The sequence below is a fragment of the Canis lupus genome, chromosome Y (assembly GCF_048164855.1).
Source record: "Canis lupus baileyi chromosome Y, mCanLup2.hap1, whole genome shotgun sequence".
Taxonomy (NCBI): domain Eukaryota; kingdom Metazoa; phylum Chordata; class Mammalia; order Carnivora; family Canidae; genus Canis; species Canis lupus.
The window spans coordinates 4,143,636-4,164,815 of record NC_132877.1 but is presented as its reverse complement, the minus strand read 5'-3'; the positions used below and the strand labels follow the sequence as shown (position 1 = coordinate 4,164,815).

Here is a 21,180-nt window from a genome sequence, read left to right as displayed (position 1 = left end):
TCCAAGGAGAATAAATGTTAAGTCTAAGAATGAACATCTTAAAATAATAATAAAATAATCTAGTAGTATGTGAAGAATAATAATCACATCATGGGAAAATTGGGGTGGTCTTAGAAATACAAAGCTGGATTAACATTAGAAAGATCATTCTATTGAGGCACTTGGGTGGCTCAATGGTTGAGCATCTGCCTTTGGCTCAGGGTGTGATCCTGGGGTCCTGGAATCGAGTCCCACATCAAGCTCCCTGCTTTTCCCTTAGCCTATGTCTCTGCCTGTCTCTCTCTGTGTCTCATGAATAAATAAAATCTTTTAAAAAATAAGAAAGAAAGATCATTCTATTAATCGCTAGAGAAAAACCTATATGATCATTTTAATAGGTTAAGAAAAAGCATTTGATAAAGTCCGAATTTATTACTCACTTTTTTTTTTTTTTTTTTTAAGAGATCCTTACCAATTAGGGCTAGAGTGCAACTTTCCTACTCTGACAAATATCTATTTAGAACAAACTAAGGGGCACCTGGGTGGCTCAGTCAGTTGACCATACGACTCATGATTTTGGTTCAGGTCATGATCTTGGGGTCATGAGATTGAGCCCCATGTCTGGCTCCACCCTCAGTGGGGAGTCTCCTTCTCCCTCTCCCTCTGTTCCTCCCTCTGCTCGCTTGCTCTCTCTCCAGTAAATAAATAAATAAATAAATAAAATCTTCTTAAAAAATAAAACAATACTGAGTTGAAATATATTTAATGGTGAAAAGGTAAAAGTATTTTCGTTTAAGATCAGGAATAAGAATGCTCTTTATTACCACCTCCATTCAGCTTTCTATTGGAGGTACTAAAGAATAAGAAGAAAAGAAAATAAAATCTATGAAGGTTACAAAGGAAGGAGCTGTTTGTTATCCTTCAGAGCTTATTCATTGTCTACCTAGAAAACCTCGGGCCTCAAAGAATACTGAGATACAATTGTTCAAAACAATGAGGTTTTATCACAGTTGCTGGATACCAAATAAATATTCCCAAACACTTGTATACTGATATACTGGCCCTAATTAGAACATACCTTTTTAGAAAATATCTTTCACAAAGGCACACAAACATAAGGAACCAGGAATGAATAGACTACAATTGGTGAAAAGACTTTATGAGGATCTTCCACACATAATATTGAAAAATAATAAAGGAGATAAAAATTAATGAGGCATTAAACATAACAGTGATACCAATGTTAGAGAGTGCCTTTCACCTTGAAACCATTGATCAGGACCAGCCAAAACTGCTGGGATCTTTGCTTAGTCCTAGCATGTCTGTAACTCCTGATTTGCAGCAGAGAACAGGAAATGCCCTAATCTGTGTCTGAAAAGGGTTATCAAAGCATGAGATCCCATGCTGTGTTTCATCTTTCAATAAGATGGTTGTTAGAACAAATACATTTTATTTTATTTTATTTTATTTTTTTAAAGATTGTATTCATTTATTTGAGAGAAAGATAGCACGTAGAACCAGGGGGTAAGGAGGGGCAGGGGCAGAGGGAGAAGCAAAAGAGTATCTCACCCGTGATTACTTTGGTGACCTTTTGTTTTTTATTAATGAAAAACACGTATTGTATTCCACTCGTTACATATGCCTTTGGTGCCTATAAAGTGACCAGCATAGGCCTCTATTTGTCCAACCTGGTAGCAGCTTACTTTTCATTTTTACTTTTTATCTCCAGAGATTTTGGGGGAACAAATATACCAAGGATTTAGAACCCTATAATTTGCAATTTCACTCTATTCCCTTCAACAATATGTCTAGGAAAGGCTGGAGAGAGTGTCTTTTTGGCTAAGTGTTTTCTGGATGTATGCGTGGGAGGGGTGGTAACCAACTTTGATTCAAGAACTAAGCAAAATAAAAGAAGGTACTTCCTAAAGATCCTGCATTGTATCTATTTTGTAATATTTTAATCACACTATGTTGATTTGTCCTATCAAATGCCTGCTGGTTTAGCTGCAAGGAGATGTAATTTGGAAGATAACTTATATATAATGTATTGTCAGATAACATGACATAAATTATTACAGTACTATATTTTATACCTTACAACGTTAAATAACAGTGAATAGTCAATGATACAATGTTAATCCAGAAATAAATCACAGCCATGAGTCCTGAGGTGTTATTTTTTGTCTAATGATGCTTATCCTCCACCCGTTTCTTGATATGTGATAACAGAAGTGTCTGCTTTGAGCTTCTCCAGATCTTTAACAACCAATCCTATTTAGCAGTTGTTTTGAGGTCCAAGCTTGGACATCTAAAGTTCAGAGGTCGTGAGGTCAGTGAATGGACTTGGTCATGGAAAGTGGATGCAGTTTTATCAAGACACAGGAAACGTAGATTGTGGAGTATACTTAACATTTTCTGCTCTATCAGGAGTCCTACCTTTTTGCTTATGGTGAAAGTTAAGACTGGTCATCCCAATCTATGAAAAGATGCCTTAGCTAAGATGGCCCAGAATTCATTCTTGACAGGCTTTTTTTTTCTTTATTCATTTTGTTATATCTTCTTTGTTTTTTTCTTTTGTTGTTGTTATTAGTTGTTTTTAGTCTGAGAGGATCACTGTCATTCATTTTTTTTATGTAACCTTTTTTTAAACATTATTACCAACATCTGACCTAAATTGAGTCAATTATTGCTGCTTTTTCATCCCCTAGTGGTGATTTAAATCTCGACAATGGTACAAATCCATTAAAAATCAATTAAGACTTAAACTACTGGCTACTTTTAAAAATTCTCAAATGTTAATGACACAAGGAAAAAAAATCCATGTTTCTATTTTTGAATTCATGTTCTTCTCTCTCTTCTTTTAGAACTTTACATGGTATTACCCACTGAAGAGGGAATTCAACATAAAAACTATCTTGGCCTCCATCAAAGAGATCACTGAAGCACCGAAAGGCCTCCAGGATGTCGCATCTTATGATATACAGAGGGCTACAGTGTATTCTGCAGAGTTGGGTTCGAGAAAAGAAGATAAATGGAAGTTATAGGGAATTTCAGGAAACTGAAAGTTTCTTGAACCCATGGCCATCAACCCATTGAATGAATGCTGCATGTCCTTGAAGCACTGTTGACTTGCCACTTGCTGCATGAGGACTCACCAGGGAAGCACCACTTCATGACAGCCTGCAACTCTGGCCCCCAAACGTCAGTGTCCAGGGGTATGGGGCTGGACCACGTAAAGGATGCATTTTGTAGAAAGGGAGGTTACGAGGTCCTGGCATCCAAACAGGTTCCCAGAAGTACCTTGACATCTCCCTACCAAATGCATGGTCACCCTATTGCAATAGTAGGGTGCTCACATTCATATTCTCACTATGGATCCCATGCTTTTTTTTCATTGTGTTGACTTCCTTTGCCATGGTGGAGGTTTTCATGGTCTGAAAGGATAGGAGCCTCAGCATTTTAGCATCAGTTGGTAGAGACTCTTCCTCCTTGCCTTCTGTCTATCAAATCACTGGAGCAGCATCAATGGAAAGCCTCAAGCAAAGGTCTCAGGTAGCAATCCCTGGGATGTTCTGGCTCTGGTGTTCCTGAAAGTTTGCAACTAGGTTTATATCCCTTGGCTTAACGATGGAAGGGTCCAAAATCGTAAATTCAAAGTACAATAGAAGAAAATAATAATTTATCCAGTGACTGCAATAAACACAGTCTGATGTCTTAAATTTATTCCATTGACTATTCTTCAAACCAGAAGAGATGTGTGTCAACATAGAAATGGTCTTTATTATGGGGAGCAAATGCCATGGGGACTGTTGATTCTCCGTCACTGAAGCCAGTTTCTTATTTGTGGGACAAGGATGTCTTGCAAAAAGCTCTCTCCTGTAAGCTAATGGCAACTAATACCTTTGTATCTACATCTAGTAGTCTTGATATCATAGTTTTTCCTGTCTTAGATGAGGGGCCTCCTGTAGTCCCCACAATGGGATCCAGTTCTTTCTGCACATTCGTGGAGCGACTTGGAGAACAGAAAGCTGGTTTGCTGAAGGACCACTGGGTAGAGAGGTAAGAAACTCCTCATTTGTTTAAATGCAAGCTTAACTTCCCAATGCAAATATAGAAAAGCATGTGGGAAGATTTCTTTTACAGAACACATTTCTGTTGCCTAGGATATGAATCCTTAATGTCTTTCTAAGTAGTGATTGGAATTTACAAACAGAATCTTCCCTGTTTTGCATGACTCCATGTGAGCTAATGTTTGAAATGCCTTTGGAGTCACTAGTTATTTTGTTTGTATTCCATGCTCAGAAAATCAGAGGGGAGGGTTTTAACCTTGATATTTTGGCTCCTAGAATGGTAGGTACATGAGAAGCTCTAATTTTCATCCAAGGGATATAAGGTGGGTTGCAATCTCTAAATACAGTAGTAGGATGCCCTTTGTTGCTATATTGTTCTTTTAATGGGACCTGCATTCAGAATTCTCTAAGGAAGTAGCTGAGAGAATGATGTTTAACCTTACTTCAAAAGGGCTATTCTCAAGTCTCCTTGAGTATATTCATGCCCAGAATTATATCAGGAGCTGCTGTGCACCACTTCAGGGACACCATTGACCTATGAAAATGTATCCATCAGCCCATGTCATTAACTTGGACAACCATCTAGTCAGTGGTATGATCTTGACCCTTGTAGGGGCCAAATCTAGGAATTTCTCTGATATCTATTGATCTCATTCATCCTAAAAGTTTTTCTCTCTTTTCTATAGTCTAACTTTATGGATGAAAGTTTGGCTTGTTAAGTTAGTGTCTGAATTAGATCCTGAAAACCTTGAGTTTGGAGCCACATGGGGAGCACTGGTTATTCCTTTATTTAAAAAGATGAATAGTGGATGCCTGAGTGGCTCAGTGGTGGAGCGTCTGCCTTTGGCTCAGGTCATGATCCTGGGGTCCTGGGATCGAGTCCCGCATCAGGCTCCTGACAGAGAGCCTGCCTCTCCCTCTGCCTGTGTCTCTGCCTCTCTCTGTGTCTCTCACAAATGAACAAATAAAATCTTTTTTAAAAAAAAAAGATGAATAGTTATTCTCTTGGGAAATTTCATTTTAGAAGATGATTGCCGAGAGTTCCCACAGATATGTCCAAATAGAAGTCCAGCCTATTCTGCATGCCATCATATCCCACCCCAGGTACATTCTTTCTATCCTGAAGTTTGCTGGAACCCAGTGTCCATCCGTGTACTGGCCCTGTTCCCATCAATAAGAGTCCCTAAAGTTATTTTTTTTCTGCCAAAAGGAAATACATATTTCAAGAGTCCCTTTGCACATAGCTTCATGCATTCTACAATATTACATGACACAGAGTAATTAAAACTTCTAGTTTTAAATAATGGCATACCTTCCAAAATGGTGTGATTTTACAAAATCTGCTAAATGATTCATGAATGGCAGCTCTTTTGCTATATCGTGTGAAGTCAAAAATCTATTGCTAAGAACTACAGGTCTTTAGAAGAAAACTTGTATTTTTTTCATTCAGATTTGCTAAGACAGAGGAAAGTACTCTGTGTTTAGAAGCATGATTACACCTCCAGTGACCTCAGATACAGTAGATTGTGCCCCATAGTGAGTGGTAGTATGGTTTACAGACTAATTAGGTTCTGCAGAGAGATCAGTTTCAGAGAACAGGTGAGATCTGCCATTATTCCTAGCATGGTCCTCCCGTGGGGACATTTCTTCACACCCACTTGGTTGCTCACTAAAAGAGAATCTTGATACACCTGCCAAGGGACAATGACCCGTGTGGGCTCGGAATGGATCACCAGGCTGTCCTGCTGTCTGCAGACAGTAAGGTGCTGTGCCTATGCCCGTTTTAGGAGCAAAAGTCTTTAGGGGAAATTTATGTGAGCAGCAAGGTTTATGATCGTGTATCTCACCCTTTGCATACTTTTGGAGCCATTCACACCCGCCCTGCTCACAAGGACTACACAGCCTTCTCCTCACAGAGGTTTTCGGGACAAAGCTCTCTGTTGTTTAAGAAAGACAGTCAGTATATTTGGAGCGTTGCTGGTCAGTAAATCCTAGAAGTGAGTCAACTACACTGGCCAGTGCTGATGTGTGAGCAAGATTTTGGTGGTGATGAAGGATAGTCTATTGGACATACAAGACACAGAAGAAATGGAATCTGATCACTGTTTACCCTCCACACCTTAGAGAGAGCCCCATATTAAGCCAGGCAACCCCAGCCTCATGGGTGGATGGGTAAATCAAACCACTTTCCACAGAGGATGGGTTGGCATCACCATATAGGTCTAAAGCTCATAGACTCTAAGCTACGGTCACGAGATTCATACCTGCCTCCCTCCAAATGCCAAGCCATGTCCCAGATCTGGAGTTCTGTTGCTCAAGGCACAGAGTAGTCAGTTCCCCTCAAATGTGTGAGGGTCTTCATGGTAAGATTTCTTCACACACTGCCACCAGTCAGTCCAACCACATGGGACATCCAGGTAAAACTCATGCTTCCAGTATCAGTATCAGTATCATGCTTCTCTCTAGAGAAGCTTCTCTCTTTTTTGGTCTCCTAGAAAAACCACATTTCAGAAGGGATTATTGAATCAATGTCCATATCCTTGATTTTGGAGTTAAATAAGAACTCGGGTCTTGGCTTTTTGTGGGGACAGACTTGGATAGCCCCCGCTGATCCCTTTAGCAATACATAACTAATGTACTCTTCGACCTACTAGATGGATAACCCAGGGACGATTTGCTTTCCTCTCTATTCAACCCTCATCTTTAAAAACTGAGTGTATAATGGCTACCTCATGGACTATGAATGATCCCTTCCAGAAAGTCTGGAATACCCCAAATACCGGAGGCTGCAGCTTTTTCAAGTATAAAGTGAGAATTCTATAATCTGATTTTCCCGGGAGACTCAGAATAAGGACCCTATTTCTGAGAGTTTTCATGCCACTTATCCTGAAACTAGAGCTTTTTCTTGGCTCTGTGTAAAGCAACCCATATCTCAGAGGCCCCCGTCTAGAAAGCAGAGTTTATTCATGCACGGACGTTGGAACACACTCATAATTGCAATGATCTCAGGCCAAGGGAAACATCTTCCCAAGCACCTGGAGTCCCCTCAAGCCAGGGGAAGCAGGTGCTCTCTGTAAGTGTGAGAGTCCTGGGGAGTAAAGTTCTCCTGGCCTGCAATTGGACTGGGATGGTTCTTACCCTTGACTGTACCCTTGACTGCACATCAGCATGACATGGGCAGAGTTTTCGTGACATTCTCACCTTGAACCTGCATCCTACCTTAGCACTAGCATTTCTGGGGTGGCCCCCTGGCAGTGGTATTTGTAAAAGCTCCCTGGGTGATTCCACCGACACTGTGGACTAGGACTTCCCACGCCCCCGCCCAGGAGATGAAGTCTGCTTGTATGGTCATCACAACTACATCTCCTGAACTCTGGGTCCTCAGCCCCCAGGCTCTTGGCCCAGAGCCTCTCACTGCTCTTCTCCTTCTGGGACATCTGTTCTACAATGAACAAACACTTCCACTTTTTCAACCTTTCTCCCACTGCCTGGATCTTCCCTGGGGCCGCCACTGCCCTGCAGTGCTCTCCCACGGACAGCCATCCATCTGTACCCTGAGAGGTTCAGGGGAGTAGCACTTATCGAATACTTGGTCTTCTCCCTTCAGCATCTGCTCCTTCCTTCCTCTCCCACCACCTCCAGAGGCATGCCCTGCATTTATCTTCTTGCCGTACTAACACCCGCCTGAACTCCCCACTGTGCACATTCCTCTCTGTGATTTACACTATAGCATATAGCATTCCCATCAGATGAATCTTCCTCCCCTTGGGCAAGCTTTCCCGCTTGTCTTTCATGGCCTCAGACATCCCATGTCTCCTTTATCTTCTTAAACCTCTAGCTAATCCTCCCCTTGTATCTATCCATTTTCAGCCCACATTTTAGGCAGCTTCGTCCGGTCCTTCAAAGACATCATTAAGTGGCCCTCACGCAAAGCATTCTTATAGCACCTCATACTGTGGTGAGACCCATCACAGAGCATTCAGATTGCCTATTTACCGCAGTTCTCCCCACCTGAATTGATCGGGTTCTCTAGAGAAACAGAACAAATAGGATATCCATAGGTATAGATATAGCTATATAGATATAGGTATATAATACCTATCCATCCATAGATCTATCTAGCTAGAGAGAGAGCCAGGGATAGATCTGTCTTGATAGAAAGACAGGCAGATGCATAGGTGTATCCAATATATCTCTATCTCAATATAATTCCATTGGATCTACCTATTTAACTATCATCTATCTAGAGAGATGTGGCTCTGTCTCTATAGAGCTATATTTTTATTTCTATCTGTCTGTCTAGTTCTCTCTCTCAAATTATTTTAAGGAATTGGCTCATATGATTGTAGGGGCTGGCAAGCCCAAAATCTGCAGGGCAGACCAGAAGGCTGGAAATTCAGCAGGGATTCTGAGTTGCAGTCTTGAGACAGAATTGCTTCTTCTTTGGGAAACTTCAGTCTTTGCTCCTAAGCCCCTCAAATGATTAAATAAGACCCACCTCCAGGCCCCATCCACTCCCCATCCATCAGCATTATGGAGGAAATCTCCTTTTCTTCAAGTCTGTTGACTTAAATGTAATCACATCTAAAACATAACTTCAGAGCAACATCTAGGCTAACGTTTAGCTGAAAACTGGGCACTGTAGCCTAGTCAAAATATATTTACGTCGCACCACCTGTCTCAAATATGAAGCAGAGTGTGGTAGCTGGCCCTGTGGATGTAATTATTTTGTGTATAACTCCTGTATAACAATAATAGTAGCAATGATCAGGAAAGTTATTGAGTTCATACTGTGTAGGTAAACTATACACAGACTAGTCTATGTGCATACCCTATGTGTTTGTTCTTAGCTTTTGCTCACAGTATAGTATTTGAACTTCACCACTGTCTTTGAGGCGAGTAGTTCTGCTTTATCCGAGGTGACTGAACTCAAAAAACCTTGATTTGTAAACCAAATGGATATCATCAATGAGAGGCAAGCTTGGGATTTAAATCTAGGTCTCCCGGCTTCTAGCCTTACCCCCCAAATCCTAGCATCTTCCTCTCTTCCCCTTGCTTCTATTGTTATTAGGTTATAATCATGTGCTCAGATGTGAGAGAAATGTATCTTTTCTGTCTCTTGAACTGTTTCTGTAAATGAGTATTTATGAACAATCTTTCTCCTCTCAAGTGTGTAAAAAAAATTCCAAGGGTCGCATTAAGCCTGTTATAACCCGGAGCCTCTCTCTTGACCCCCAGCTGCCTCTTGTTTTAAAACAATACTTGGAAGAAAATAAATTGTTAGCTCTCATGGCAGAGCCTTTATGCCAGGCTTTAGGGGATCATTACCATAATATTATGCATCAGGAAGCAATTTTCCAAATGACACTTCAGTGACCCCAAAGAGCCTTAAATCAAAGAAGAGAGCCTTGGATTGTGACTATTTAGTGCAAAAATAGCCATCGACTTCTGTTTTTTAAAATAATCAAGCAGATATCACACAGAGGACAAAGTTATTTAGCTTTTGGTTCTGTGGACTATTGTCTGGGTTCAAGTGGACATCATCATTTTGTTGGTGAAGGCGCCAAATTTGGATGGTATTAGGAGGGGGGGAAAAACAAATAAACCCAAGCTTAGAAATGTGTCATCCTTTCGCATGACAATTGGAGATTCTTGACTGAAATATTCATAAGACTAGATTATAAATGTCTTGGGAGAAGGGACCATATGTTATTCAATGTTTTATCCCTGCCTGCCTGATCAGTGCCTCATTCCAAACACAAAGGAGCCCAAGACCCACTTCTTGGACTGAGTTATTGAACTTCCTCAAAGTAGAGAATCAGGCCTCAGTAACGACTTGGTTTTCCTCTTTATTCAATAGTTTTGTTCTCCCAAATGCACAGAGAATGGACCTTCCTCCTGCAGTTTCCAATATATTTTCCAGAAAATAAGATGTATGCTAATGTCATTTCAATTGAAAGAGCTTTTGACTAGGAGTATTATGGTCATTTGAGAATAATCACTTGCTGTTTGTATTATGCAAAAGACTTTGTCTAAAACACTCTGTAAATAAAGCCCAGAAAGTGCCTATAATCTAGATGTAGGTCCACCATTCACTTCCTAGAATACAGTTCTTGATAAAGTACCAGAAGAGGCACGCTAATATCAACCACTTATTTCTGTGCGGTTAGAACAGTTGTGTTTTTTTTTGTAGGAAAATGGGGCAGATGAAGAACCTAGCAAAGAGTCTCCAAACATTCAGTTCCTCCTTCTCATAGAGTCAAATTTTCAGGAGACTGAAGTGATGGTTGTCAAGCCTGTTTTTCCTTAGAACATAGGACAGGAAGGGATTAAAACCAAGAACCCAAATGACTACCCTGGAGGAACATTAGTGCACATAGTACAAAGAACTTATGGCCATCCTCCTTGTCCCTGTGCGGTGGGAATACCTGGCTAGAAATGTGTTAATAAACACTCAGGATTTCAAGAAAATGCCAATCAGAAACTAACTCCATAAAAAGGAAGAGTTCTGCGCACACATTAGCTGGGGAAAGAGAAGAAAGTACCAAGAGAAGATCCCTACCAGCCTCGATGGGCCATGGCCCCCTTTACACGTCGCTCAAGCATTGCCCAGCGGGCATGTGGGAACATAAGGTGTATCCTTTGTAACCCACTGTGTTGCAGTAAGTCACAGTTCTCATCAGAGTAGGCCGTCAGTTGCATCATCAAAAAAGTCCTTTTACCTTCTTCCAAGAGTTCCAAATCAAACATCTTCTGCATGGATTGCTATGTCTTGAGAATCTGATTATCAGCGGTAATTCAACTTGTTACAAGAAAACAGAGGATAGAGGAGCTCCACGGATGAAGCAAGGAGACGTATTGATGATTCCATTCCATCAGCACTGAGGAAAGTAGCCCAGGGTAGGAACTAATGATGGTGCTGGGAGGATCCACTTGTCAGTTTAATCCTGAGGGCCTCGTGTGGGTTTGGGTGTCAAAACACAAAACAAATACCAACAGAAACCAAATCCAGACTTAAGAGAGTTGTATTCCAAAAGATTTCTGCAAGGGGGGAAAGCTACTAGGGGCATGGGATCTCTGGAGTTTGGGAGGATGCTCTGTCTATAAGATCAGCAAGAACAGTTAGGCAAAAGAGGATTGTCTTTTTATGGAGAGAACCAATCCTGACAGTCATGACCTATAAGTCTAGAAGGAACCAGGCATGGGGAAGTGGGATGAAAGGTGGCATAACCCAATGGTAGTGGTTTACCAGCGCTTGTTTTCCCCTGAGCCAGCCTGTTCTATATGGAGGGGCTGTCCTTGCTCAGGCTGAGGCTGCCAAACAAAAACTAGCTCAGTAAAAAACTCCAGGGCCTTTGAGCGAAGGAGAACAGCTGAGGCAAAGTTTGGTCAACAGGCATTTTGTTCCGGTGGATCAGTGGGGATGAGCTGTCCATTGTATCGTTCACAAGGCCAAGAATGGGAATCTGGAGGGGGGGTGGTGTCTGACCTTCTCCTAGGTAAACCAGCGGGCCTCCATGAGCCTTATCTAACCCACGTGAGGAAGGGTGGTTCTTTGCAGTCTGCAGCTTTCCAGAACAGAGGCAGTGGGGTAACTGCTTAGCCTTCCCCCTTTTGCAGGATCCCAAGGTTCAGGTAGAGTTCACCATTGTCCTGGGTCGGTCCTTCGGATGAATCTTGATGGGAACACCAGTACTAATGGTCCGTGCCCTGGCTGCTCAGGCTCCATGCACTCAGCATAGAAAGAAGCAAGCTTGGCATGTGCAGAGGGAATGTCTTGAGGATTCCCATTTCATGAGATGTCCCCGATGCCGCTGTTATGTTACTACGACTGGTCTTGGCTGTGTTGCTGAGGAAATCCTCAGGCGCGCTGCAGTTTCCGGGAAGCAGTGCTGGAGGCCTCTTCCTTGACCCTTTGGAACAAAGCAATCGTTTTCTCAAGAGATTAAAAAAGCCCATTTCCTCCTGGAGGAAAATGTTGGAGGGTAGGGGGTTGGCCTGGATACACTGATGGCTGTATCCCCTGGCAAAAAATGTTTGCAACAAGGAAGCAGTCCATTTGATCCAATGATACTTTAAGTCCATGCATTCAGGAAGTGATGGTTAGAGAGAGACACAGGATTTGGGTCAGAAGAACTTGGCTCAGTCCCATTTGGGCTCTTTGTTAGCTGTGGAGAGACCATTTGCTCACCCCTTCTTCCATATGCCCAGGCATGCCCATTTCCAGTCTTTCTCATCATTAGGTGCGCCCAGGTGCCCAGGTCCTCCCAAGCAGAAGTGAATGTGCTAGGCATAACTATGGAACTCTGTCACAGGATATCCCTCCTCCCACCCCCCCACCCTTGCACTTCTTTCCAGCTGACTGCAGCGCTGATGCCCAGAGGGATGCTGCGAGAGGAGGGCTGAAGATGGTAGAAGCGTGACAGCTTGGATCCCTGAATGACCGTGTGGACCAGAGGCTTCCACCGTACCGCAGCACAAGCTCTCCTCTGAAGCGCTACCTCTGGTAAGTGATATTTCTCCCCAGAATCTCATCTGACAGAGATGATAGCAGTGCCAATATCTTCTGTTCTTGTGAGAATAAATTAAACCACACATGTAAAAAGCTCTGGAGCTATAAATTGTAGCGCAGACATCTATTGTTAGAATTCCCATTGATGTGAGAAATCATGGTTTATTGGTCATAGCTGAAGCTCTAGATTTATTCACACAGAGTGGGATTAGGCTTGTAGTTTTTAGAAAATGTGGAAGGAGACCAATGATCACCATATAAAGCTGATTTTCAAAACTCTGAATATTGGCTTTGTATAAAACTGAGAAACATTAAATCTAAAACCAAAACAATCCTTTGCAACAGACATGGAACGATTGAAAGAAATTTTCCCACTAGTTGAATTTCATGGCATTAAAGTTTTCAGTTTTGAGGGACTGTAATTATTTAGACATTTGCTCAGGGACACATTTAACAAAATAAGAATTTTCCAAAGTGACTATGTTATGTCGAAGAAGAGATCATGTGTCAGAAATAATAGAATCTAATCTAAACACAGGACCTTCTGGAATTGTCTTCTATTTTATAGCAGAGATTTTATTGAAAACTAGACACACTTATGAGACATTAATACCATCCGTTGTGCATGCCTGGAATTTATTGTGTGTGAATGCTCTGGTTGAATCATACATAGGGGTATGGCATTGTCATCAAGCACATTATATGGAATTAGTGAGAACATGTGTGTTATTTTATTTGATTTAAAAAAAGATTTCTCAGAGTCACACCCTACCAAATCAAAACACTGGTCCAACAAAATGTAATCTAACATCTCTACCAGTGGTTAAAACTACACCTCATAGGATAGGGAATGGATTTTGTGAGCTCGACAGTGGGAGTGTTATGGGTTCTCAATACGTGTGAAATTATAATAATTGTTTCTACTTGCCCTCTCTTTCAGAATCATTAATTGATTTTCCTTATTGTATTCGAATTAGAGTACATTTAAAAATGTTTTATTAATTGCCAGCATACTCCAGGCTCCTTGGCAGTAGCTTTCCACTCTGTAGAAGCTTGTTGCTTGTTTTTGTATTATTTATGAAGGGTATGTTTATTCTTTCTTAGCATAAAGAATACTTCTTCCAAGTGCTGGATTGCTCTCAGGAATAATGATGATGTGTTGATACAGAGAAGTGGAGCAATGTTTAGGCTCCTGCATCTGTCCTTGCGTCTTCCACTCACTAACTGAATTGACTTGGAAACTTGATGTAAATCCCGTGTGTCACTTTTCTCGTTTATAAAATGAGAATGGGAACCACAGCGTCTCCTTCATAGGGTTGCTGTGAAGATTTAGGAGATTCACAGAATCACTCTTGGCCCCTTGTCAATGTTCAATACTTGTGAGTTATTTTGATGGTTAAGCCTTGGTTCTTAGCTGGTTTGTTTATTCATGAAACGATTACTTAGCACTTCCCATGTGCTAGAGACAGTGCTGGTTTCTTGCAAATATAGAGATAATGACAAGGGAGCTTCAGTGAGCTTCACACGTGAAGGGGAGACACCATAACCTCCGCTCGATATTGTGGTTATGGCTGAAGTAAATTCGAGAAATGCTAGTATCAAAGTAAGGAGTTCACAGTTAAGGTTGAGAAAGATAAGGCTTCACAGAGGAGTTGCTTTTGTTTTTTTGAAGGGGGGGATTTTCTTTTCTAATTGTATGATTTCCCTGCCATGAAAGTTTAACACCATAGTTGCATTGTACATCTATTATGTACTGCGTGAATATTTGTGCTTTATACATAGGAACACTAAGATTTCTTGCTCCCCAAGATTCGATCTTTGTCCCTTAGGGGTTCTGTTGTCTCCATTGACAGTGCATGGTATAGCAAGAAATAGCACCATTGATTGGGCAGAGGAGATTTGCAAAAGACAAGTAAGAGTGTATTCCCATGATCATACTGGCTGAAGCATCTTACATATTCCTGAATGACACAATCCACACACTTCCCCATATCAACATCTACATACAGTTGTGTTTACATCTACATATCCCTTGTGTATGCCGATGCTGGTTAGGTGTGTGCTTAGGTTATTATACTTTAAAACATACCTACTTCTAATTAGCAAGGGGAATTTCCATTATTCTTAACGTATCCTTTTTAGTGATTTTTCACAAAATTCAGAGTAGAGAAAAGAGCGTATAATCCTCCAAATATTATTTTATATCAATGACTTACTGAGTGGGCAAATCTTATAGTTCATAGGTCACAAAGCTGGAGAGGCAACATGTAAAAAAAAAAAAAAAAAAAAAAAAACCTCATTAAAATCTGTTTTCCCATCATTTTTGTAGGATATATGGCCATAGTAGAAAAGTATTAATGAGAAACAAAAAAGTCAACTGTGATCCTACCACCATGGAAGCATCATTGTAAATGTCTGAATACACACGTGTTCTGGCGGTAAGAAATATACACAGAGGGCAGCCCTGGTGGCTCAGCGGTTTAGCGCCTCCTTCAGGCCAGGGCGTGATCCTGGAGACCTGGGATCGAGTCCCACATCCGGCTCCCTGCATGGAGCCTGCTTCTCCTTCTGCCTGTGTCTCTGCCTCTCTCTCTCTGTGTGTCTCTCATGAATAAATAAATAAAATCTTTTTTTAAAAAAAGACATATACACAGAGCTAAGTGTCAAAAAAGAGGATGAAGATCTCCAAGACAGTAAGAGATACCCAGCTGTGTAGTCTAGAATTTAATCTTATTCAAAAAAAGGGATCTGGTCTTTGCCCATTAGCTTCTGGAAGTGACTCCTGAGCCCTTGGAATGTCCTGCCTGAGAAGGGTATCTTTTTTTTACCCCTGGGGCTCTGGGTCACTTGGTTGTGTAACACTGTGATTTAGGGTAGGGGTGCTGACCATGCTAGAAAACCTAATGGAATGACAGAGGGTAGAGGCTTTGGGGTATACAGTATCAGCTTGTCTTCCTGAGTGGCTGGAGACTAAGGTCAGCCACATGGTTAGCCTATTGTTTTTACATGATGGAGCCCCCATAAAAACTCTGGACACCAAGTCTCAGGCAAGCATTCCTACTTGGCAATACCCCTGTGTGTAGTCACACATCAGTGCTGGGAATGTAATACTGCCCATGTGTCTTCAGGGAGAGGATACCTGGAAGCTCTGCATTTGCAGTTTTCCCTTTGCATCTCTACCTGCCTTCTCCCTTTGCTGATTTCCATGTGTACCCTTTCCCTGTGGTAAACCATAACTGTGAGGAAAACAACTTTCTGTGCTATCTGTGAGTCCTTCTATAGAATTACTGAACCTGAAGGTGGTCTGGGGAAACCTCCCAGAGCTTGCTATTAGCATCAGAAGTGATAACCATCTTGAGGACTGCTCCCTCTGCCTTGGTGGTTGGCTAACTTCTGCATGGGCTTGTAGTCAAATGGAACAGGAGGCCACAGGATGGGGTCAAAGTCAGGAGGTGAGATGTGGTGAGCAGGATATAATGCATGGGTCCAGCCAAGAAGCCAGAGACCATTCCTGGGAGTTTCCTAGCATAAGGACTGTTATTCAGGGCTGGAACTTATTTCCTCTCCATGGCATGGTGCATGGATGGGTAACTCTTTAAAAGGCTGGATGAAGGGGAGTAAAGACCGCCATGTGGTGCTAGTGAATGCTAGGAACAGCACACTCAGTACAACAGAGAAGATGTCATTGTGGGCATCATAGTCAGTGGGAGCTTCCTGGAGGAGGTGGGCTTTAGCTTGGAGGATGAATGATATTTGGCAAAGTCATTTGGAGAGTCGGCTGCAGGAGTGAACGTCCCAGGCACTGATGTTTAGGAAATGCTTATAGTACAGGGCATAGACCTTTCTTTGTTGGGGGATGGGTGGGATTGGACCCATGTAGTAGAGTGACAAAGTCAAATTTGAAAAGTTTGTGGGTGATCTTGAACCTCTGGGTAAAGAATCTGGGTTCTCTTATACCTGTTTTATTACTTACTGCCTTTAACTATGGCCTTGGGAAAATTAGCTTCTTCATTTGAAAAAACAGTCTGTTAATATTTAATTTAGAGAACTCTTGTGAAATGTAAGTAGGAAATATATATAAAATATTTATTACTTTCCCTCACACCGTGGAGATGCTCAAAATATGGGTTTCCTTTTATCCCAACCAAGAATAGCCTGCAGGTTTAAGCAGGAGAGTTCTATGAGAGATATGGTATGTAAGATTTTTTTTTTTCTTCTGGAAGAAAACAACAAAGATGAAATTGAATTAGAAATAAATTGAAAACAGAGAAAAGGAATAAATAAATAAATAAATAAATAAATAAATCTTTAGATATTCTGGAAATTGATACTTAAAAAAAAAAAAAATCCCCTGGTCACACAACACAAGAAATGATGAACAGTAGAGAAACTCAACAGATGCTGTCTTTACCAAGTGACCCTGGTTAACATCATTAGTGATGAGTCATATGGAAATCATGGACTTCTGATAGGACATGATGAGAAGGGCATCTCACCTCTGAGGACTTCTTTCCCAGAACACGTATGTGCAGTTTAATCATTAGAAAGCATCAGACAAACCCAGGTTGAAGGATATTCTTAAAAAAATCTCTAATCATCAAGGTCATAAAAAGCACGGAAATTCTCAGAAATTGTCATGGTGCAGAGGAGACTAGGAGGCTAAATGCAGTGTAGTATCCTGGATGCGATCCTGGAACAGAGAAATCTCGTTTTTGGAAAAACTGGAGAAATCCTCATAAAGTCTATAAATATAGTTAATAGTAGTGTCCCAAGTTGGCTGCATAGTTTGGGCAAGCAGGCCATGGTCATGTAATATGTTAACATTAGGAGAAGCTAGGTAGAGTGTGTGAGAAATCTCCATGCTATCTTTATAACTTTTCTGTAAATCCAAAATATTTCCAAAATAAAAAACAAGATAAAAAGTGTTAAGTAAAGGAAAATTACTCCTGATTTGCTGTAGGCTGTACAAAGCAATTTACTGCCAAGTAAAGCACTCTAATCAAGAGCTCCAGTATCTGAAGGCAGGAGAAGATGGACATGGCAGGTCAAGAAGAAAGAGAATTTGCCCTTCCTCTGCCTTTTCATTCCATTCAAACCCCCAGTGATTGGATGAGGCCCACACACATTGCTGAATGTGGATCTTCTTTACTCAGGATACTGATTCAAATGCTCATTTCTTGCAGAAACATCCTCAAAGACACACCAAGAAGCAACATTTTATCAGCTATCTGAGCATCCCTTAGACTGGTTAATTTGACATAGAACTGTCACATCAGTGTCTAAGAGAAACTAAATGATTTCTAAATAGCCACTTAAAGGGGAGCAGCACTCTTTGGTTTTGTGGAGCATGGAGTTTGATAGGGCATATGGGTTTAATGCCGTGTGGCCTGGCTTCAATGAGGGGGATGAAGATCATTAAAGGAGGAAAGAGACAAGAGAGGAGAATAGGAGATGGAAATTTTTAACAGGCATACAAGGTGACAAAGATCTGGAGGATAAAAAGCTGTGAAATGTGTGAAGTCGGTCCTCCTTTGTCTCACTTATGATATCTTTAATAAAAGTCTACAAAGTAAATTCAAAAAAATTCTTTAGGTGGCTGGATTTCCCATGGAGATTGGTGAGGGAGACAAATTTCTAAATGCCATTTGTATTGTGGGTTGGTAAGGGGGGTACATTCTGGGTTGTTGATAAAGTGCAGTTATCTAGAATGAATGGTCCTTGGTTTATACCTTCCTGTTATATCATGGCATCATGGGTTGACTTCACGTGACACAGCTCTTGACTTCTATGCAGTGAAGAGGGTTGACCTAGGAAACACCAATTTTACCTGCCTCCATCACTACCACAAAATTGGCTAGTGTGCCTATGTTCTTAAATTGTGATTTTTGTCTTGCCTCCTAGCAGGGCATGATGCCACTTAGTTGGTTCAATTTTTGTACCGTCAGGTTCCAGACCTACTAGATTCTAGCACCCTGGAACATCTCTTTCTTTACTGTTTGCTTCACTTCAGGGACATTTCATTCTGTTGTCATTACACAATCTACAATCTGGGATAAAAAAATGAGTATACCCAGAAACATTGCGCAAGTTGGCCATATGATGTGCAAAGTATGGAAAATTCTCATGGGTGTGAAAATATTATTCTTTCCCTCAGCACTGTAAGCCTTCAAATTCAGGCATGGTTCAGGCAGCATTGGTTCACCTGAGAGCTTGTAGGAAATGTAGAATCTCAGGTCCCTTCCCCACCAAGATCTGTGGAATCAGAATCTATAATTTTAACAAGACCCCTAGTGGATTTGTGTGCACATTAATGTTTGAGAAGCTCTGCTCCACCGTATGAAATGTGAAAGCTCAGCTGCCCCTACCAGTGAAGGGAGAAGGAAGCAAAGGAGACCAGAGTTGGTACTTGAGAGCCTGACCCTGGAGTTGAAAAAGCAGATTTCTAACCCCTACTTTCTTTATTTTCTAAGAGCCTCAGAAGAGTTTCATCCTAAGACCAAGATGTCAGTTTAACATAAGGACCTTTATTCAAACAGTGATTGAGAAAGGCGATCCTTTCCTCCCCTTTTCTAAAGCCTGCAAATATCTGTCAGAACCAAAGGATCATTTTTTTTTTTTTTAGGTGAGTTCTCTCCTGAATATAAAAATAGTCCATTTGTGTGCTAGGAGAAAGGGCTTTGCTCTGTCGGGGGCCTCCTCATTTGTTTTATCTGCAGTCTCCAGTCATGGAGGTATGGGGGGCTACAAATCGTGTTTGACACTCAATTTTCCTCCTGTTCTTTTTCCTTTCAAAAGGCTGGATGTGAAAGTTAGTGGGTTTAAAAAAAAAAAAAAAAAAAACGTATTGTTGGAAAGCCCGGAGGTGAATGTTGTGGAAAGAGGCTCAATGTGTGTAAAGGACAAATAGAATTGTCTGCATCTCAGCATTGCTCTGTAACTTCAACCATGGTCAAATTAAGAATGATATGGCCCACAATATTCATTCCGTTTAAATGACCTAATATTTTTTAAAGCCCATTTTATGTGGTTACTGCTTGAATTGATAGCCTCAGTGATAAGATATGATAACAATACATGTTCATGTCACTCCCCATCTGTAGCCACTCTACTCTTAAATGTGCCATCTGTGTTTGTTGACTTTGGGCCAAGATTCTACATGCACCTCTTAATATATGTCCTCTTTGCCAAATATCAGATCAGTGCATGTTCATTCTAAACCTAGGAAGTGTCTATGAGCATAAAGAATGCGATGATGTTCTACAATGATCCTACCACTGGAATGACTGATGTTTGCATTTTATAGCACAACCTTCCATATTGCCTTCATTATAGCAAGACCTGGAGAATATCCTTCCACAACACAGGATCCTTAAATAAAATGTCTTTATGAATTTAAAATATATATATATTTGTTCACATCTTTCTGTACAAATTCATAGTGTTCTTTGATATCATTGTTACTGACCAGACATGACTTTGTCAATATTACAGCCTTTGTCTCATCTAACTGACATTATTGGGCACTTAACGTATTGTCAGTGTATCTTCATAGATTTTATTTTTTTAAATTTTCATCTTTGTTAATATAGTCTTCTCATGTTCTTTTGACCATTCAGATTTCCTCCTTACATTTTCCCCCCTGACTTTTTAATTAATGTTTCCTAGTTTTTATAGTTTGAAAACAGGTAAAATACAGATACATTCCATTTGAAAGCCCATAAAGAAAAAATGCTAAAATATTTGTTTATAAAGACCCCCCAAAATGAGAAAAGTACAGAAGTATAAATGTAAATTGGAAAACCTATCTCCTCATTTCCAGTTTTCTTGCAAGCTCTTCCTCTGAATTCCCTCTTGATGGGGTAATGACCTCTTGGCTCTATGTTGTACCAGACTTTTTAGTAAGCACATACAATGTAGTATCATCACCTCTAGTATGTTTTTCAAATGATGTGGAATCATCCCAAATATTCTGCTACACGTACATATTAGATATCCTCTCTTCAGTGCACGCAGATGGGGCTACACTATGGTAATCACATTTACATGCCCCTGGACATTGAAGCCCTTGGACACATATGCACACCTGTGTGCATCTCAGTGTTGGAAGCACCCAAACAGCTCTTGGGAAGTGCCGGGAGTCTTCCACAATCTATCACTTTGTGTGCTCAGAGGAGGTGACCAGCTGAATACAGGCAGGGAAGTTGTGTGTCTGGGACATATTTCTGCTGTGAAGAACAGAAGCCCCCTTTCTGACCTAGATCCAAAAGGCAGCATTGCCATCTGCTTTCCTCTTTTGATGGAGCATGTCCGGCTTTGAGTGGGCACTGTATGCACCATCTCTTCTGAATTCTAGAGGCAGTGACAATTCTGTGGATGGGAGCTACTTTGCCAAGACTCTTCAGATCACCTAATTTCACATTCCTAGAAAGGTGAGAAGGTAGCACCAGCAGAACTGGCATGGGGCCATAGTCAATGGTGGTAAAAAAACAATGGAGATGAGTTTCAGAAGACTCACTAAAGAATCACTGTGAAAGGATCACTCCAGTTAGAGAAGCAAAATCCAGAATTCTCTGTGGCCACCCTTTGCCCAAGACGTGGTAGGTTCCACATCTCCGTTAA

The 21,180-nt window shown here is 41.0% G+C and overlaps 2 long non-coding RNA genes across 7 annotated transcripts in view; one reads left to right on the top strand and one right to left on the bottom strand.

Moving 5' to 3' along the window:
• Positions 1-21,180, bottom strand: part of LOC140629087 (uncharacterized) — a 50,866-nt gene that overhangs the window by 22,142 nt on the left and 7,544 nt on the right. For 2 of the 6 annotated variants that reach the window (XR_012026968.1, XR_012026972.1), the window contains exons 2-4: positions 17,058-17,251; positions 14,651-14,813; positions 6,314-6,540 (exon numbers count right to left, since the gene is read on the bottom strand). The exons of 1 other annotated variant lie outside the window; for it this stretch is intronic. This is a non-coding gene — a long non-coding RNA (uncharacterized lncRNA). The remainder of the gene's footprint in view (positions 1-6,313; positions 6,541-14,650; positions 14,814-17,057; positions 17,252-21,180) is intronic. 3 more of the 6 variants (XR_012026969.1, XR_012026970.1, XR_012026971.1) reach the window with 3 other exon arrangements.
• Positions 2,751-21,180, top strand: part of LOC140629089 (uncharacterized) — a 391,707-nt gene continuing 373,277 nt past the window's right edge. The window contains exons 1-3 of the long non-coding RNA XR_012026976.1: positions 2,751-4,038; positions 10,243-10,949; positions 12,408-12,555. This is a non-coding gene — a long non-coding RNA (uncharacterized lncRNA). The remainder of the gene's footprint in view (positions 4,039-10,242; positions 10,950-12,407; positions 12,556-21,180) is intronic.